At 33.1% G+C, this 21,708-nt stretch overlaps 1 protein-coding gene across 4 annotated transcripts in view; it reads right to left on the bottom strand.

Annotated features, from left to right (window-relative positions):
• LOC127879722 (protocadherin beta-18-like) overlaps positions 1-21,228 on the bottom strand; it is a 118,998-nt gene extending 97,770 nt beyond the window's left edge. The window contains exons 1-4 of one of the 4 annotated variants that reach the window (XM_052426728.1): positions 21,113-21,228; positions 15,253-15,631; positions 14,183-14,259; positions 13,388-13,521 (exon numbers count right to left, since the gene is read on the bottom strand). The gene's annotated coding sequence lies outside the window, so the exon portion shown is untranslated. Of the gene's footprint in view, positions 1-13,387; positions 13,522-14,182; positions 15,632-21,112 lie in introns of those variants that run through there. The other 3 variants (XM_052426730.1, XM_052426731.1, XM_052426732.1) reach the window with 3 other exon arrangements.
• Between the last annotated feature and the right edge of the window lie 480 nt (positions 21,229-21,708).

The raw sequence follows: 21,708 nt of genomic DNA, 5'->3' as shown, positions 1-21,708 counted from the left end.
ACGCATGAATATTTTCGAATATTTAAAAAGCTGATTCGAGATACAACCTCTGAAATTTTGCTACATCACTGCGTATGTGCTCAATTCAAAGAATGTAGCACTGTTCAGTGTAAGGAATTCCGGACTACTCTCTGTATGCTCAAACGACACAAATTGTGGCCCTGTTACAATTACGCGTTACAATCCATCTCGCAGAATTTCACTTTCGCCTCCAAGATGAGAAAACAATCATTAGGGAAATAGTATAGTGTCGCGATAAGATAAAATCGTTTAATTATCATACCACAATGTTTGCCGTACTTGGTCAGCACGTCTGGAAATCATTCCTTAATGTGTGGATAGGCTGCCATTATTAACAAGTTTGTTATTTTCAATTCAATTTTGTATCAAAAAGTAATGACCCTCGTCATGCGAAAATGGGTCTTATTCCATATGTGCCCATCATATAAATAGCACACTCAGCTATCCCTCCTTCTGGTTAGGAGAAACATAACATATTGAGTGATTTTAAAGCGAACAGCATCGCCTATGGCCTGACTGCGCAAAAGCACAGGTTAGGTTTAACAAACGCTTGCCGAAACGCATAAGACCCATTTTCGCATGACGGCGCTATTGACGTGTGATTTAAATGTGTCGAAAGAAAACTGCGTTTAAATCAAATATAAACATACGATATATTTCGATAGTGAAGAAAGATACTCATAACAAGGCATATGAGGACACATATGAAGTGCTCTCCCGTAGTATATTTTTTATTTACTCACACTAATGTGTGGTTTGACAATGCTTACACACATTTCATGCGGTGAATATGCAGCTTACAAGTGAAAATCACAATACAATAGTTTAACTTTTGTTTAATTGTATTTAATTATTTAGAAAAGTAAATTGCTAACTTTATTTTACGCCGACTACATTTTTAAAAGACATTTATTGTTATAAATATATTTAATATAATATATTAAGTTGTTTTCGGTTTTAGCGATTAAAAAGCATTTTCGAGGTTGCCTATAGTATGCCTGTAGTAATTGATGAACTCATATCCAACTGTCTATGTATTGAGAACTGTGAATATAAACAAGCTTAACCTTCTACTAACCTTCTACTATTGCATTCGTATTATTATTATAAATTGTTTGTTATATTCGGGTTTAGCAATTATGAAACTTTGTTTTGTCTATCATATCGCTGAAGTTATTGTTGAACTTATGTTCAACGTTTTATAAATTGAGAATATTAATAAGCGTAAACTTTTTCCCGAATCTCTCAATTTACGACCTGTACTACGTCATTGAGTTGTATGCGAGAGCGTAACCTTTTGCGTTGTTATAACCCGTAAACTTTCCTTTGTTTATCGACAGGCGCATCTATTAATAGCTTCATATCATGAATGCCAAAACACCCGCGAAAAAGAACCACGTGACCAAATAGGACGCAAAACGCAAATACCATGCGACTACGACTTTTATTATGTAAGAACGCTCCGCAATTCCTTTGAAGCCGGAGCCTTGTGATTGCTATTACGTAAATAATTGACCGCTAACTGAAGTAAGCAAAGGAAACGCAGCACCTAATTGATCCATTCCTTCTATGTGCGAAGGCAGATTTGAATTTTACTTATGTATGGTTTGCCTATTATAACACACATTATAATGCGGTAAATACGCGACTAACAAGTAAAAAACACTATAAATAAACTTTTGTTTTCAATTAAGTTATTTAGAAAACAAAATTCCAAACCTTATTTCAAAACAGCAAGACTACATTTTTTAGAGAATATTATTGTTATATTTAAATGTTTTTAACAGTTTCAGCGATAATGAAACATTTTTTTATGTTGTCTATCGTATCCCTGTAATAATTGTTGAACTCGTGGTCAACGTATTATTAACTGAGACCTGTGAATATAAACAAGCGTAACCTTATACTATTGCGTTATTCTCACACAAACTCCCCTTCGTTTATCGCCAGCCTCAGATTTATGAATGAGCTGAGCGAAAATACTACGTCACGCACACGCAGCAGAAAGTGGACTATTTTAATCATTCATAAACAATCTCCTCCGCGACACGTACAATACGATCATTGTTTATTGATTCTTTTCTATAAAACACCGTTCGAAAATATTGAATGTAACACGATATTAATATAATGTTTCCATTTGTGAATACACATAATTGGAGAACTCAAACCTCTTGCATAAATTATACAACTCTTTCTTGCGCGGATACGCAAGCGGGTATTGGGTGAATCATACCTAGGCCGTATCGACCTGAATTTCACATCAAGCACATTAGACGGTCGCTATAGCGACCATCTAAAAATCATACATTTGCTACTTTATTAGTGATTCTTTTACTATTTTGCATCTAAAATGTTTTTATAGCAATAATGATTATTTTCACTTTTTGAGGTATTATTCAATAATACTGGTATCAATATTTAACTACATAAAACATGTGCATGTATCTATAGGTGATAGTTCTTCAGGTAGATTACAATATATTATGTAAACTCAGGTACACCCACAACACTCATTATCAGGTCAGTTCTGGATAATTGCTTATCGATGGGGGATAATTGTTTATCAATGGGTATCTGACCCTCGGTATTGAATGGTCAGGTCCATGATTAAGTACAATTTCAGGTACTCTTAAAGTAACCGAGGATTCAGGGTAACCGAGGATTCAGGTTAACCGAGGATTCTGGGTAACCGAGGATTCAGGTTAACCTGAGAGTTTGGGTAGGGGGTTAAGTATATAAACCTGAAGTTATATTGAAGAGGGGGATTTTGGAAAGGATGTTTTTGTTGTTTGTGGAGCTTTTAGAATGTATCTAAACTTAACATATTTCTGACGTGGTGTATATATTTTAAATGTCTAATGTTTGACTTTTGTTGGAAATGCTGAAATAAAATGTGTGTATATTACACATGTGTAAATAAACTGTAGTTGTAGAAACAAATGACTTATTTAATTTCTACTAGCTCGGCTAGTGTACAAGTTACATGGAAATTTGTCCGAATGGACTGGTGGCAGCATCCGTAAATAAGACCACAGGTTCTTGACTAAATTAAAATTTAGTTAAGATAATTTGTGCAAGGTTTAACTTTTATTGCTACCATCGAAGTTCTAAATTTTGCGACAATATCAAGTTGCTATCTTCAATATTGCAAAAGTTATCAAACTTTAACCAAGGTTAAAGTTTTGGGACACACACAATGAATGAATGACAGACAGACAGGCCAAAAACAATAACCCCCCCCCCCCAACTTTCGATCCGGGGGCATAGAAAAAGAAAAAATGCAAAGTTCAAAATGTCCAACTTTGTGAAAACACTCTGATGTCCTACAATTTCAGATGGTATGTCAACTAAGTGGAAATAGGGCCTTTTACTCTATCTCTCTGACAGAATTGAAGTGAACATGGCAATGTGCCAACAGCATAAAACCAGAACAGCCTCATTTCAGGTTTTATGCTGTTTGCTGCTTATCAGTATCTGAGGGTTGGAAATGAAGCCTTAAAAACTTGAATCTAGTAAGAAAGGTCTTCAATAAAATATAACTTTCTAAGGGACTACAAACACGTCGAAATACGTATCTGAGTGGTAAAGGGTTAAAATCACCCATGCAAGGTTTATAGCATTCACATTTAGTAGAATTACATTGTATGGAAGAATATATGTGAACAAAGAAAGGAGAGTCACATGGGCTTTATCCTTTGCTATGTCAACCTAGCATAATAAATCAAAATCTGATACTCTGCCGCCTTATTTAGTTGCTGAATTAACTAGGGTTTGTTAAACTCATTTTTCCAGGGAGATGTTTAGTAGTCAGCAAGATTTATTACAAGTAATATTTAATTTACAAATCAAGCATCCTGCAAATATTAGTAGCAATTTGCCAAAAAATACATCATGGTTACAATTGATAATGTCCATTCACAGCAGTATTAGATCGTGGCACACATCACAGATGCTATCTAAATACTAAAATAAAAGATCAAAGAAACAATATTCAGCAAAAAAAGAAAGGACAAATCACTGACAGCCCTATAAGGACAGAGTACACAAGTGGAGTCAACAAAAAACAACCAAAAAGACGTCACCAGGCGGACCAAATTAAGCCCAAAGTCACACCTCAATTAACCCAATTCTGATCACTGACAACAGATCAATGCTGAAACATTCATCACTAAAAAGAAGACAAATCAGCCCAAAACACAAAGGCCAGCAAAGAAAAATGACCAGCAGAGTCATGAATCATATTTCTGTAGGCATGGCCTGTCATGACAACTAGCACTCCATGTATTTCGGACCACTAATCAAATTAACATGGTCATAACTTAGCCATTTCATATGAAAGCTGATGGAATTCCAATTACAGCTTGGCAGGGAGAATTTGGGAGGCGGAGAATTTATGGTCCTTTTATTGGCCCCTAACATGCAAAGAATTGTTCCAACTCCAGTTGGTCTAATTATTTTGGAAGTGCCAGTGCTTGAACTTCCTCCTCACACTGTGTGTCAATCCAAACTCAATGATCCAGTTTTAGAAACTTAGAAAATCATTTCATAGAGCAAATAAAAACACTTTATATTTCATAAATCAACATCATATCATAGCTTTTTACTTTAAATTATATATCACAACACTTTGTGCAATGGCTGTTTTGCAGAACATCATTTTAAAAGAGACCGTATTTTACATTTTTAATTAAACAGGTATGAACATGTACCACTAGGAAGTGGCATATCAGCCCATGACCTCTTTTAAGTGTTTGGTTTGCCCGAAAAAAAAATCTGAGAAAAAATTATCTATATTAAAACATTTGAACAAAGGTGGGCAATATACTTAACTTAAGAATAGGCTAGATTTTGAAAAAAGTCACTAATATGGGGTACAAACAGAGTTGACACATTTCAAAATCTTTCAAAATAGCCAAATTCTATTTAATATTATTTGAATTAAAATTATACATCATTGGTGGACAAAATGGGCAAGCGCTGTTTGTAACTTATTATAAGATGTTTTTTCAAATAACAACTCATTGTTAGTTTTATTGTTCTATAAAAAAGTGCACCTTTCATACATCAAACTCTTGTTTTTGAGGCCAGGCACTTGTATCTAGTTTTAGTTTGCCAATGTCAGGACGTTGTACTAGACAATCAACACTGTGCAGATGCTCCCAGTTTCAATATAATTGAACGACAATTCAATCACAATTTTTCACATCAGCTTTGTCATCCATGTTTCTTTTTTGGATCTGATTGCACTTGAAAATATCAAACTGATAAAAACCTGCTCTGTTCTTAAAGCTGACAGAGATAAATGGGTGTTTTATCATGAAAAGGGAACACAGACACATTCCCCAACATGGAATGGTAACCATAGAAACTAAAGTAGCAACTGCATCCCCATAGATGTTCACCATGTTTTAATGTAGTATTTTGGACCTAATTAAGGTGCATTTTCATACAATTACATTACTTGTGAAATAAACGTCATGTAGTTTACTATTTTAAAGCTTTGAAACACTCTGCAGTGCAGTAAAAGCTTCATAGCTCTGACAATATGGCGACAAAATATTTAGTGTGTAAATGCCTTAAAAAATATACTTCCTTAAAATGTGCATTTTAACCCATTTATGCCTAGTGGACTCTCCCATCCTTCTAAATTGGATCAATTTATTTCCAAAATAAGGGATCTCTAGTATATTTATTTCTATATTTAGAATATTTCTTACAGAAATTCCTTTAAGCAAACAGCGCAGACCCTAATGAGACGACGCATCATGCAGCTTCTCATCTGGGTCTACGCTGTTTGCCAAGGCTTTTTTACTAGACGCTAGGCATAAATGGGTTATATTTCTGTTTGATAGTTGATTATGAGAACAAACTGGTTCCTGCTCAATAAGCCAACCAGTCCAGCAATAGAAATACCAGTGACATGTAAACTAAGTGAACTAACTCTGGATTTTGATTCATTATTTATGCACTGGTCAATAATACTGTAATAAAGAGCTAATGGAATTCCTTTACAAGTTCGGTGAGAACAATAAAACATCTTTGTAGATTTCAGATGTTCCACTCGGGAATTTGGGACACCTGAACAAGGCAAACATTGGTAAATTTCATTTTCCTCATGTGGGTACTGAACTGATGGTGCTGGTATAATAGAACACAGTCTCACATGGCTTGATAATGGCCAAAATATAATAATGTATGCTTTAATTATTGAGTAATAATTATAGTGAAAAGTTAATAGTCCAATGAACAACTTATAATTAGGTTTATCCTCACTGGGAAGTAATATGAATGGAAACAAGTGCATTGTGTCCTTTTCCCCCGAGAATGATTGTATGAGGGCATTTTTCACCATTTTGGGATTATGACCTATATCACAGAAATTGAAAACTGTAGTGTCAATAAACTTTTCATCGGAAATGGGATCATGTTTTTTTATTATTAGTTCAGTAAGTATTCATGAAACTTAAATAAAATATTCATGTCTGAATACAAATAAACCAGTAATTATTACAAATTCACACTGAACACATTTTTCTTGAAAACCTCCAATAGGGAATTAAGACTTAATTGGTTTAATTTATACTCACAGATATAGGGAATATGACCCCAAAAAGTTAATAAAATCAGCCTTAAAACGCAGATGCGTGTGAAATTAACCCACTGTCAGTCAAAAGATGGTATACATGTACCATGATAATAGGACCATGGATAACCTTAAAATGACCATGTTTTATACATGTTCAAACATGTTCCTTGGCCGCTTTGGTGGCCAACCATGGTCTTTTCGTGCTCCATAGTCATTAAAAATAACCATGGTCATCATGTTTCATTGGTTTATTGCAGCTCTTGTAGCAAGGTCAAACATGATTATTGTGACAAAGATTTTTTCTTCATGTTTATGCATTTTTGTGAATCTTAAGATTAAAAAAAATCCCAGCACACTGACCATTTTAAGTAAATACCTCACTTATTATTTTTCTACATTATAAGCATTGTAATACTTCTTTCGCCAGATACTTAATGATCATGATGTCCATCAGCCTCCAGTTGGTCTAGCATGAAACCTGCGGCCAAAGGCATGCATGCAGTCCTTGACGTATATTGTCCAAAATATGACAACTCAGCCACCATAACCACCACATCTCTGACAGCTAATGTGACAATGATTTAGCTGTTGGTAATTAGCAAATAATGACTGGCTGCTGGCGAGTATAGTGAACGTTGACTGGTTTGCTGCATCTCATGCTGTAGCAGGTATACATGCATAAGCTGTATCTTGCATTATAAACTAGTGACCTCAAAATCAATAGGGGTCATCTGCAAGTCATGATCAATCTACCCATGAAGTTTCATGATCCTAGGCGTATGCATTCTTGAGTTATCATTCAAAAACCATTTTACTATTTCTGGTCACCGTGACCTTGACCTTTGACCTAGTAACCTCAAAATCAATAGGGGTCATCTGCGAGTCATGATCAATGTACCTATGAAGTTTCATGATCCTAGGCCCAAGCGTTCTTGAGTTATCGTCTGACAACCACCTGGTGGACGGACAGACCGACAGACAGACAGACAGACCGACATGAGCAAAGCAATATACCCCCTCTTCTTCGAAGGGGGGCATAATAAAGTATAATCTTATAAACGTCATAATTATGTAACATGTAAAAAAGGTATCAGGTTCTATATTTACTGTCATATATGAAAAAAAATATTTACATATTTTTTGTATAAACATCAATGTTAAAGGTAAACAATACATTTTTGTGTTTGTTTTTATCAATAAAATTGTTAAATTGGCATTATGTTGTTGATAAGTAATTAAAACTTATTTTGTTAATTATGTGCACAATTATGATATGAACAAAGATTTTAAACCAATCCATATGCATTCGTTACTTACATGATTTGATAAAATAATCAGATTCAATTCCCAATATTAAGAGCTGAAAGATTCCCTATTCTATATTACTGGTAACCAAATGCACAATTTCAGTACCTACCTTTTAATGGTTAACCTCTTAAGCCCAAAAGATAAATGCATATTGACAAGGTGGCTGGTCATTTTCCACTTTGTAAAATCAAACCATTAGAAACCACTTTAAAATCACATTTTCGTTCTCCCATTATTAGAAATCTGATCTATATATCTTGAAATTTTGTAAAAAATTGTAAGAACAAATTAACATTGATTGATAACTATTAGAATTTGCCTTTTTATGCTATGAAAATCGTAAATTAATAAATTGAATGGCATGAACCTTGGTACAATAGTTAGTTTAGTGACCTTTAATAGGATTTGAGATGAGTCAGAAATTCTTTGTATTTGCTTCATTCTCTAATGCCTGATCTATTTCACATTCATTTTTTTATGTGCAAAAATAAATAATAATATGTAATAACATGACTTTTTTTTATAATTGCAGAAAATTCTTATACCCAATCATTTTGTAGACAGAGTTAGATTTGTTATATGATATAACAGTATTCTTAATGCTTAAATAGTTATAATACTTTGAAAAATATTTGGGAAATAAGTGGTTACTTTCATACCCTTCTCGACCAAAGAGTATAAAATATGCATTTCATGTGCATGAAATGCATATTGAAAATACTTTTTAAGAACGCAAATGATGTCTGAATATACATTTGTATAGCGCTTTTGATTAAATTTATTCTATTATTCCTGCATCTGAAACATTGCTTTAGTTTTTAAATCAATAATTATGTTACAAAAACAGAATATTAAAACTTCTTTAAAACATTGAATTAAATGTCAATAATTATTTAACCTATATTTCGAAATAGCAATCTACTTTATGGGTATAAGGATTCATATTTATGAAGCTTACCTAAAATAAAACTTTTTAAAGAGCATCTTGCGTAACAACCAGTATACTGGTAATTTCTTAAATTCCTAATCTTGTGGGGCTTCTAAATTGTTAAATAATGCCTACCCATAAAATGTAATGATTGAAAGAAAGAAAAAACTGTTGTTCAACATTTGTCCCTTGTGTGATCATAAACCATTTCACAACATAAAATTGACCTGATGTTTTTACTGTTATATTTTCGTAACACATCTTGGGGGGAATACTCAGGCAATAGAATAGCCATATCATGCAAGCAAATAATTGCATAGAGTTCAAAATAAACTATGCTTATTCTGGCCAATTTTAAAATGCCATGACAAATTTAATAATCATCACTATATAGCGCAAAGGTGAAGGACATAAAGCCAGAACAAAGCTGGATTTGTAAGCAAATAAATCACCATTATCTTGCACGCAGACAAAAAACAGTTTCAGACATTTCAAGACAATATTTTAAATTTAATTTACATCCATCAGCAGTCAGATTTGCATTTTCTGCAGCCAGAAACTCACATATAGCCCTAACATAATTTGCCTGAAATTGGAAACTTTTCTTGCATCTGTTGACTGATACAGGGATTTGTTGAGATGATTTTCATGATTTTCTGAACAAAAGCAATAAACCAATCTGACATGAAAAGAAGGCAATTCAGTCAACAACAACAACACAAAGTCCTTTCTTTTTAACTTTTAAAGCTCTACAATATTACACAAGTGTTGACCAATGGCAGCTGGCTGGTAAATGTCCAAGTTGCACTAGTTGATGTCCCAAAACACAACTACAATACAAACAGTCCTGTTATATTTTGATTTTTGATTGTGCAAAAACTTTAAAAAGAATCATAAATAACTCAAAAACACCTGAAAGTTTTGCTTGCAAAAACACCCATACAAAGTCTCTCAATTCTACTAACATTCTGCTACAGAACTAACACAATTGCTTGTATTTTTCTTGTGGTCATTAGCAATTCAACAAAAAGCGCACTGTCAACAGAATTAATTCATTAGATCAAATAAATTGGGTAACATCTGTACTTTTGCGCTTGCTATTCTTGCCCATTATGCCCAGTTTCCAAATACAATTACCAATACTTAAAAAAGTTTGTTGATTTGTCCACTTATGATGAATTATGCAAATATGAACAGAATGCACCAGGAACAGTTAAGTTATACGTTTAATAAATAATGTATTGTACCCTGTAAAGGGCCAATGCAATTCAGGAAAGAAAACATACAATGTCTTTTTAAGAATACAAATGTTTTTCAAAGCTTAATACCCGGTATTGAACTAGTATTTTCACATTGCTGCTGTTTGTTGTTTTTTGTCGTTTTTTTGTTGTTACTGCACTGAATTCAATACTTGGGAGGGGGGGGGGGCGCATGAAATAACCTAAAACTCTTTTACAGCCAGTGGTACCACAAAACATTTAGTTTTACAGTAAAGGGACTTGTTAACAAATCTTTATTTCCTTTGACTGCTGTACTTTTCAGGTAGCATCTGTGAATACCAATAACTGTTGTATATTAGGTGAGACATAAAATGGAGACCCAGTTGCCTACCCAGTGCAATGTCCTGCAAGGTTAACTAATTTGATCGGAAAGACGTGTTCTGTGTCTGGAAGACCAACAATGGGAACCAATTATAATCGACATATGAGAGATGTTCTGTGAGAGTCAATAACAGATGATGCAAAAACAGGACAAAATAGATATACCGTTTCATGCATTTGACTTGTCTTAGACCATTTTTTTAAATTAAAGCGTTTATATGTAATCTAATAACTTTTTGTTCAAACTGATAAAACTTTGATGACTAAAAAAACTAAATTGAAAGCTCAGAAAAAAGTACAACTGGAAAATAAATGAGATAAGAGTTACCGGTATATTCAATAACAAATTATTGTCTTTTGTACAGTTATAAACTCATTAATGTACACTGTTGGTTAATTTAAAATCCCAAATAGTTTGCGTACATTCCTTGATATGACTAATAGACATTAACAGATACAATTTAAATTCTGCAATAGTGAGCAGTGATACTAAGTTAAATACCAAACGGTAGAACCTCAGCCTCAGACTCTGGCTAAAAGACAGACGGACATAACAATTACTATTATTTGATACACTCTGTATAAATATGCTGAAAATAAAAGATTTACCTAAAATGCATTATTGTTGTGGCAGTTCTGCACCTTAAATTAGTCATTATAGACAACCACCCTGATTTAGATGATTCTTTGCTTCAGTTCAGCCTTCCTTTCTGTTATCATCGATAATCATCACCATAAAAAGGCATACAACATGAATAATCAATTTAATACTTAAAGTCGACCCCATATCTAATATAATCTGGTGACGTTTGTAAGAAAAATATGTCAAGATACAATAGTTGGATGTTTTGTTCTAAAATGGGTGGTATAAAAAAACACTTTTTGTCCAATAAAAAAGCATGAAATAATAACATAAAATGCTAACAAAGATAATACGCAATACTGTTTTATCAAGCTGCATTACATACTGCTTAAATCTTATTCAAAATTTGAATGAAAAATTGCATCTGGCAACACACTGACAACTAATTGACAAATCAAGAAGTACTTAATAGCAAAGTTGATAAAAGTCAGTGTGTGGACAGATTGCAATATGGTTAAACAGTAGGCTTTTTCTTTTTTTTTTCATCAGACCTAATTAGGGTTTCTTTGGTATCAAAGATCATTGAAACCCAAGATCTGCATCCTGACATTACTTAGACAGTACTTAACCCTTTCGTTCTCAGAAGCAAAGTGAAAAGGGCTATGTGCAAACAGCATAAAACCAGAACAGCGTGCGAGTAACTCGCAGTCTGTTCAGGTTTTATGCTTTTTGCTGCTCATCAGTATCTTAGGGTTGGAAATGAAGCCTTTAAAATTTGTATCTAGTAAGAAAAGTCTTTAATTAAATTTAACTTTCTAATGGACTACAAATGCGTAAAGAAACGAATCGAAGTGGTAAAGGGTTAAGCTAGGTTAATAAAACTTATGAACGTTCTTTAACTGCGACAACATTAACAAAGTAAGGGACAGCTGTTTTGTGACAAAGCTCTTCTTTCTATAAATTGTGTAAACTTATTTATAATAAATTTTTATATCAGTTGGAAAACTCATACAGTGCTAATATATTTTTCACATAAAAAGTACATCACTAAAATAATGAATTTAAGTACTAAAATTCACAATATATTTCTAATTAAATGTAACAAAAACAACAGAAAATATTACTCAAAGATACTGAAAAAGTAAATTGCCAAAAAACATATCACTGAATACATGTATAACACAAACCTTGCAACAACCGTTGTAGGGAAGTCAGAAAAGTCAGTATATGCCACTAACTCACTAAGTATGACAAATCCAAAACTAACTAAGCACGATCAAATGACAAAAGGTGGGGAATATTTATCACAATATATACAAATAAGATAGGAAAGGCGTTTTAATAGAGTATATTCAACATGCCTCCGGACAAAAATCCTCACTCTGACCTATGGATTTCATTAATTTGCACAATTAGTAAGCCATGTTCAAAACAAAACTGATAAATGATTCATAAGGAAGCCAGGCCTTTAAGCAAATACACGTCCTTTCACATTAAAAGCCCATTTTTCTGTAACAAAACATTGTTAAGATGTTAATTTGGTGAATGATTAGCAGGGTTTGGAGCAGTTAATGGTCACAGATAAGATTGTCCATCGTTACTTTTAAGTTGAATTATGGAATCAGCTTGACTTGACATATCAATCAAAATGTGATCCAGTTTAATCAAATTCTATTTAATTTTAATTAATTTCATATTTAAAGATTGGTATTTATTTAAATGTTTAATGAAAGCACATTCTATATCATGTCTTATGTAGGAAAATAAATATTAACCATTTTAAGATGAAGATTTTTCCTGAAATGAATTTATTTGTTAAATTCTGAACATACACTAAACAGACTTTTCTGCAGAAACTGAAGAATTGTGTAAGGATGAACATTTGGTAGCATACACGATTAATCAAAAGTAAAATTACATCATGTCTTTGTTGAAAGATGAACCTAACAAAAAATCTCAAGGTTTAATAATGAATAAATTATGTTTGTTTGTTTAGAATTTCTGCAAAGTGTGTTAATATTTCAGTCATTATCATAAGTCAATACAGCAAACACTTTTCATTGAGATAATAAGCGTATTTAAATTGTTAACCATTGCAAAGGAAGAATTACCATAGAAATCATTTCACTGACTAAACCCGACGTTCATGGCCGCTCACAATTTACGAGGGATGGTATGTATTTAAACTAACAAATCAATGATGGCCAACCCAGGGCCCTGCCAACTGAGCTGGGCAGGCATGGTAAATGATTAATAAATAATGTTAAATAAAAACCTATGAAAAAATCAAACTCAAGAAACTCTTTCAAGAGCGAAATTCTTGTTCTTACCCACTACTATTATAACAGAACACTTACCATAAACATAAAAGGATTTAAACTGAGATCACCGCATTCGAACCTTCATTGCAGTGGGATGTGGATTCTAACTGGGTTGAGGGCCTGCCAAAGCCAACCCCAAAATTAATCACAAACCAAGCCCGCATCTGAAACTATTTAAAAAAAATTATGCAAACAGAAAATAAATACATAAATACCAAAACATGATGCGTGAATGGAATACTACACACATAATTTTAGTGTGCTAAACGTAAGTAGCGGAAAGTACTACAATGATTAGGAGATAGGTATCAAAGTTATTAGTATACAAAGAAATAAGAAATAAGCGATGTATCTACAGAAAATTGTCAAACAAACTATGAGTAAGAGAAATTGTAAATATGTTTCATTCACATAACAAAACAAGAGATGTGTTTGTCAGAAACACAATGCTCCCTACTGTGCTGCTTTGAGTTAAATTAAAAAAAAATTATCATTTGCCAGGTACAGATAATTATCTCCCTTTAAAGCTTATTACTTCCCTTGGATTTGTTGTTTGACCTTTGACCTTGAAGGATGACATTGACCTTGACCTTTCACCTCTCAAAATGTGCAGCTCCATGAGATACATATGCATGCCAAATATCAAGTTGCTATCTTCAATATTGCAAAAGTTATGGCCAATGTTAAAGTTTTCGGACGGACGGACTGACAGTGCAAATGCTATATGCCATCCTACTGGGGGCATAAAAATAGCTTTACTGCTTATGGCCTCTGAAGACTGAAATATAACATCTGTGAACATGTGTACTGGGATAAGTTGTACATACATACCGTAAAAATACTCAAATTTAGCACGGTTCTTTTCATAAGATGGAACTCCTGACCTGTTTCTAAAAATGGTGGACAAACTGCAAAAAAAATGCCAGCACAGCACTATTTTTCAACTCGTGCCTTTCGACCTTCATTCAACAAATGCCATTGAAAAATGTTATATGCAGACAACACCATAAATTGTGATCAGTTGTGATTAAGTCCACCATTATAACACCTAAGAAATTTGCCTAAAAAGGTGAAACTCTACTAAATCTTAGCAGACAAATTTGTCTCGCAAGCTGCTGTAATTGTGTCTGGATCAGAACAAGAGGGTCAATGTGCCATCGTTGAAGACGAACTTACATGAACAGAAATTGGAAATAATGCATTTTATGGCTGACAATTCCCATGTTAAGCAACTGCTGCAGCAGTTAGAGGATGGTTTGCATAGATTACCAGAAATCATAATATCCAATGCATACTGAAAATATTTTTGTCATAATTTTATTTGGCTGAATTTCTGACAATCGATTGACTTCTATATGATATGATTTGAATGTAAGGCTCATTTTCATGTTTTCATCTTTTTTATGGAAAGCATGACAATTTTAATGACTGCGCTATATATGGATATATGACTGTGTTCAAAATAAATAGTTTTGGCTAAGGTGAAAAAACAAGTTTGTTTCCACTAACATCTATTAAAAATAAAGTAATTAAGTCGGCTAAACTCAAGTTTTTGTGAACCCTTTTTATGATACACTGAAGTTATTTCCCACTTTAAGTGATATTCAATCAGAGAAATCTTCCTGATGTCTATACCTATGCTTCCCCGGTAACTCACTGGTAAGTGCATTAACCCTTTGCATGCTGGGAAATTTGTCGTTTGCTAAAATGTCGTCTGCAGAATTTCTAAAATTAGCATTTTCTTCGATTTTTTTCCAAAGAATACTATCAGAATAGCAAACAGTTTGGATCCTGATGAGACGCCACGTTCTGTGGCGTCTCATCTGGATCCAAACTGTTTGCAATGGCCTTCAAAATTCGGTTCCAGCACTGAAAGAGTTAAAGTTTGATAACAGAATTACCTTAGAGTAAACCCTTATTGTAAAATGATTCATTCTGACTTTCCTCCATGTGATGAACTGAAATGTCTTCTTCTTGTCAATCACTTTGATGGGCACGCCGGCTCTCTGCGTAAAGGTTGCTGCAAGTCTTCCAGACTGCCTTAGAACATCCCTTGCATTGTGGTCTCCTCCACTCAGATCCTGGCTCCTGAGGCTGTCATGTTGTGGGAAAAAGTGCAGCAAGTGTTTTGTTGTCATGGTGCCAGTTGGACAGGGGCTTTGGTCTAACTGGTCAATCCTAAACAAGGTTTTAATAGATGGTGGTTCATGTGGTTGTGGCCTATCCACAGCCTGAATTTGAGGACCTGTTCTCATCGTGCAACCAGTGGCAAATACAAAACTGAAAAAAAAACATGGAGAAGATGTTTGCATATTGTTGCACATGTTTTGAAAGATTATTCCACCTGGAACATAACAGCAAAATAATGTACTTAATAGCAATCATGTAAGTTGTTAAAACATTCCAAACGGGTAACTCTTCAACCAATTTAAATTTGTGTGGTTTCAGGTTTTATTTTTGGAAACGATTTGGCATATAAATTATTGCCTTCAGTGCCTTGTTAAATTGTAATGGATCAAATACAACTTAAAGTTTGTAGCATAACTGGTGCAGAAATAACATAAAGAAACATTAAAACACTGATTCAAAGCGTCTTCACTGCCAGGAAGAAATCATTATTGCAATTGTAAGCATGTGTCAGCATCATCCAGGGTTATGGGGGCTCGCGCTGAAATCATCAACTAGACGCTGTTAGTACTTAAACATATAATACCTTAACTTTGATGTCTGGCATTTGAAAATATACAATTAAAGGGATCTTTTCACGCTTTGGTAAATTGACAAAATTGAAAAAAGTTGTTTCAGATCCGCAAATTTTCGTTTTAGTTTTGATATTTGTGAGGAAACAGTTATACTGAACATTTACCATGCTCTAATATAGCCATTATATGCATCTTTTGACGATTTTAAAACCTAAAAATTATAAAGCGTTGCAACGCGAAACGATTGAATAATTTGGAGAGTTCTGTTTTTGTCGTTAAATTTTGTGAAACTACGAAGATTGCTTATATAAGGTATAAAATACGTCAAGAATGTGTACTCGGCGGAATAGCTCAGTAGGCTAAAGCGTTTTTACTTCTGGACTCTGGCAGGACTCCAGGGGTCACTGGTTCGAAACCTGCTCCGGGCAATGTTCTTTTCCTTTTTTTAATTTTATTCTTGATTTTTTACTGGTGCTTTTACGATCCAATGTTTACATTTATCAATATAAAGCATTTAATGAATAAGTTAAAAAATGCCAAAATCTGTGAAAAGGCCCCTTTAAAACAAATCTGTGCTTGAGTGTGCTACATATAAGTAATGGTACACTTTTGTAAATTAACACCAGAAATGACCATCTGAAGTTCATTCAGAATATCACTTACACACGAAATGAAAAAAATACCGCATATAAAGTGAAGAGATTTTATAAGAATGAAGAAGTTTCTGTTGCTTTTGTAGAAATGAGGTAAAACTAATTCATTCAGTGAATTCATTACTTTTCAAGATAACATGCAGATCAATGTTTCTTTTTTTCAACAAATGTCAAAGGTCTTGTAGTTTTGTTACGGCATTTCCATGTTAAACTCAGATCCCAAGGTTGATCTTGGGTGTGTTTTTTTTTTATAAAAGCTAAATAGTAAAAATTAAACAATCCATTAGCAACCCACTCACATATAAAAAAATTATCATTTCTTGCAGCCTTGTCATGTAAGCCTTTCTAATATTTTAAACCTTTATGTAAAATCATTTGTAAGTGCTTTGCAGTCAGACATATTGTTGTAGTTCCTAGGTTAAAACTCATATGAATGTTGGCAAAACCAAGTTTATTCTATGTTTGATGTCAACCCATTGGTATCATAATGCCCTTCACAATACACATCTGTCAATATACTCAAAATTGTTACATGAGAACAAAATTTTCTTCTTAAACTGGAATTTTGCTAAGAAGACATCTTTTTAACAAAAAATACTATACAAGGGAAAAGTGCTGTCCCTTATTAGCCTACAGAGGCTAATCTTGTAGGACACAATGAATATGCATAAAGACCATTTTTTTCCAGACAGTGGCTCATTAAGTTTATCAAGCTCATATCTTGAAATACGCTAAACCTGATCAGCCGTGATTCAATTAATACATTACCCCTGAATTAAACAATCATGTATAAAGACAAGTAGAATAATAAAGACAAAAAAGTTTGCAATGTATAATTATCATCAATTTTGTGACTCAATGATAATCACATTTCTGATGTAATAAACAAAGCCAAAATTGGCTACATATTGGCTGCTTCAATGCTATTAAAGTGAAATTATGTATGGTATACTACAGTCTTTAAGTGCTTCAATACATATAATGCTTCTTCAATGAATGCAAGAAAGAAAAGCATATGGTCTTCATAAAATGTTTAAAGCGTTTATTATCCCCAGCCTAACATTTTGCTTCTACAAATATCTCAATAGTCAGAGTGCATCTGTTAATAGTACAATTACCAACTATTTCACATCTGGATTAATGATTTGATAATACGTATATTGTTATGTTTTAAACATATTCAGCCAAATACTTCCATTTGGTTAATAGACATTATTACTTCAAACAATATTTATTCTATAAATTATATAGATATGCCTTCATACAAGTACTATGTGCCGAGGTTGTGATATCAAATCACACTGCTCCCACCTATAGTGACAACTGTTTATCGGCAACTCATATTAACATTATTATTGTCAATCGCCATTAGTTATCAAGTCACTGAACCCACTACCAGAGAACCTTAACCCATTTATGCCTAGCGTCTAGAAAAAAGGCCTTGGCAAACAGCGTAGACCCATATGAGACACCGCATGATGCGGCTTCTCATCTGGGTCTCCGCTGTTTGCTTAGAGGAATTTCTGTAAGAAATAATCGAAATATAGAAATAAATATACTAGACATCCCTAATTTTGGAAATAAATTGATCCAATTTAGAAGGGATGGGAGAGTCCACTAGGCATAAGTGGGTTAATATGCTTGTTCAGCTGGATGTTGGCTGTCATGAATAACACATTTCCTTATATGCATTGGTATTTATATCTTGTTATGGGCTTAATGTGCGTTAAGTATCTTCCCAGGTAAGCCTGTGCACAAAAAAGAGGAGTTTCTATTAACATATTGTGCTTACAAATATTATTTAAGTTTACCAGATGGAATCATGCATGTCTTTAATACCCGTACATGAAATTCCCGATAAGAAACCATAATGGGAGAGGTTTCAACATGCTTGTAAGATATTAAAATATTATTAATGGCAGATCAAATATTCATCATTATAAAAGCCTTTTCAATGCTGTAAAGCTGTCATTTGCATGTTCTATACAACGCTGACTACCTAATCCAATTTCATATAGCAAATAGAGAAATAAACACCTATAGATGATGATTAGTTTGCACAATATCTGTCAATAGCGTACAATAATTAACCTTTTGTACATTTTGTAAGGTGATCAAACATAGCATTTTAACAGCCAAAGTGGCAATCTTAAAGAGTCAGTATAATGAAAATGAGTCTTTTAATTGGTATATCACATATTGACACGGCACAAAAACAGCAACTATGAGTTCTTATGGGTAGCAATACAAAATGAATACATGCCTATACAACACTTATTTGAATTTTAAGCATTTCATTAAACTTGTAATGTTTACTCAAAGAAAACTGAATACACTAATTTTCTTATTCAAACAAAATGTTACATCCATGATGGCAATAACCTGCAATTTGGAATGTCTTCTTTTGGGATTAAAGACCTGTTTAAGAGACGCTGTACATCCCATTTTCAGATAATTGTCCGTTTTTCAAGATATGTCTTGTTTAGCCAATCTTCTAAGCATGACAGTATTGACTAACAATTGTAACAAATGAGTTTTGCGTCCCACGAGCCATTTAGTGACAATAGAATGGCAGTTTTTATGCTCCCTACTAAAGGCGTTTTGTATAATATCTGTTTCAGTTTGTTCATGTTGAATTGTCTGTTGTTTGGTTTTATTTTCACCGTTTGAGTCTATTATAATTTTTGCTTATCTTATTGGCTTTTTTTACTTGGCCATTAAGCTTTCATTTTTCTTGAAATATCTCCAATTCCTGTTAATATTTAAGTTTTCATCTGATTTTCACTTAAGTAAATTAATCATTGTATGAAGGGTATTAAATTATGAATAGAATTAAATCATGCAGTTTGGGTTAGCATCCAAATCATTATCGTTACTGTATAGTTCTGTCACTTGAAGTCTCTAACATACATGTAAGTATGTGAGCTGTTCTTGGTCTATTGTGAGTTTTCATTCAATCATTAATTAATTTAATTAAAACATTTGAGATAATAAAATAACATGATCACCCAAACCACTAAATGAACTGCAGAGTTATGGCCTTTGATTTTAGTAAATTTGTCGTTTTTTAACAGCTAATTTATTATAAGTTATCTCATCCAGAATTCACAGAGTTTCATACTTAAAACTTTTCTTTTAACCTTGATTGACAGAAATGCTTTACAATCAGAATTTGTTCGTTTAATGCTTTAGACATAATACAATGATTATTGGAAAGCTATAAGTTATTTCATCATGATTCAAATTATCTAAACAATAACGTGATACTCTTGTTTTTGGTGGTATATTGGTTTAATTAATGAACTAAGTAAATTTTTTATTAAATGACTAATCCGCCTTACATTTGTCAATATAAAAAGATGCACATTTTCATAGGACCCGGATTAAGAAAATTTGCAGCATTTGAATTAAAATTTGGACATTAGTCTTGCTGATGTTTTGCAAAACAATGCTTCAAATTGAGAATAAAAGTGTTTTCAGTTTATATTTACTATAAGGGTAAACTTATATAGCTGGATGGGAGATAAACACAATTATTTTTTTTAATGGGAATTTTTAGGTCCCATCTGAGAGAAATATATACTTTTATTTATTGGGAATGGGGCCGAATACTTGACCTGATTTTGAATGAAAAAAAACACTGACAGTAGTCAGTAGTAATATCACTGGCACAAGAGCTCTTTTGTCCACTAAATGAGACGTTGAACACAAAGTGAGACATATATTCCCATTGGAACCAGCGCATATATTACCAATAAAAAAAGTAGCTTGCCAATATTGCCAAACTTATTTTGCTATACATAGCTCTGATAAGTGATTATAATTTATGATGTATCACTATATTTCCTGAAATATTTGTTCTATCCCCCATATATTTAAATAAATTATATATATTCACAAGTATAGAATAATTGACCATTTCATACTTTTACAATGTTTTACAATGTTTAAACGGACCTGTCCACAGATTGCGGCTTTTTTCATGTGTCATTAAATGCCTTAATTTCTAGATCTTAACCACAGGTCTGTAGAGCTACATTATAATAACAAGAATACAATTTAACTTAGAAATAAAACTTTTAAAAGGCTTCCAGGCGAGGCCGAACCAGTGTCATTTAGATTTAAAGGCTATTAACACTAAGCCATCCTCACTGACACTGTTACACTCTGTGATGGTATACTTGATTTTAGTAATCAATGTGTTGTAATAAAATATAACAAAAACGACAGTATCATTCCAAAAGTATTCATTAATTTCGCATTTGTAACGCTTTATAACTTTATCAATTTTATATGATGATAATTTATAGGATATATTGATTTGTGCAATTTGGTTCCCTGCTTTCATACAGATTTGTTCAAATCAATCATTATTGTGTAATTATGTAATACAAAACTGTACTCACTTTATGCACAAAAAGCAAGATATCTTGGTAAATATACTGAATATGTCATTTACAAAATAAGGCAAATGTTTATTGTGAATAACAAACCATTCATTATGGAACGCGTAATGGCAAATGGTTAAACTGAACCAAGGGAAGCCACTCTTTTAATTAAAACAACACGTGCAAACCGAGTGACACCCCATTGTTTATTTTATTCCTAGAGAAGATCCAATTGCATGTCATTTTATATTATATTTGTTTCTGTTTATTTTAGCACAAACATAAACACATTTTCGGATCAGGACCGCGCATGACGAAGTGCGCTGCGATGTTGTAGAACACGACAGAAACGTTGTTAATCTTTTTAAAAGGTGATAATGGAGATGGTAACATCGGGAGCATAAGTTTAGACTTAGGACAACAATTTGGTTGTATGAACCTTAGTCTTATTTATAAAACGCGCAAAGATTTTAGAGATACTTTTATATGGGCTAAATTCTTTACTAATATTACCAATATAAAAAGTAGCTTAATATTTGAGAGCGTCAACAAGTTGGACTTTATGTACCTCAAGTTGACCAAGAGAAATGTATGTGCGTTTCAACGGAGACTGC

This window comes from Dreissena polymorpha, chromosome 4 (assembly GCF_020536995.1).
Source record: "Dreissena polymorpha isolate Duluth1 chromosome 4, UMN_Dpol_1.0, whole genome shotgun sequence".
Taxonomy (NCBI): Eukaryota; Metazoa; Mollusca; class Bivalvia; order Myida; family Dreissenidae; genus Dreissena; species Dreissena polymorpha.
Note: the sequence above shows the minus strand (reverse complement) of the source record. Positions and strands in the feature narration are given on the sequence as shown.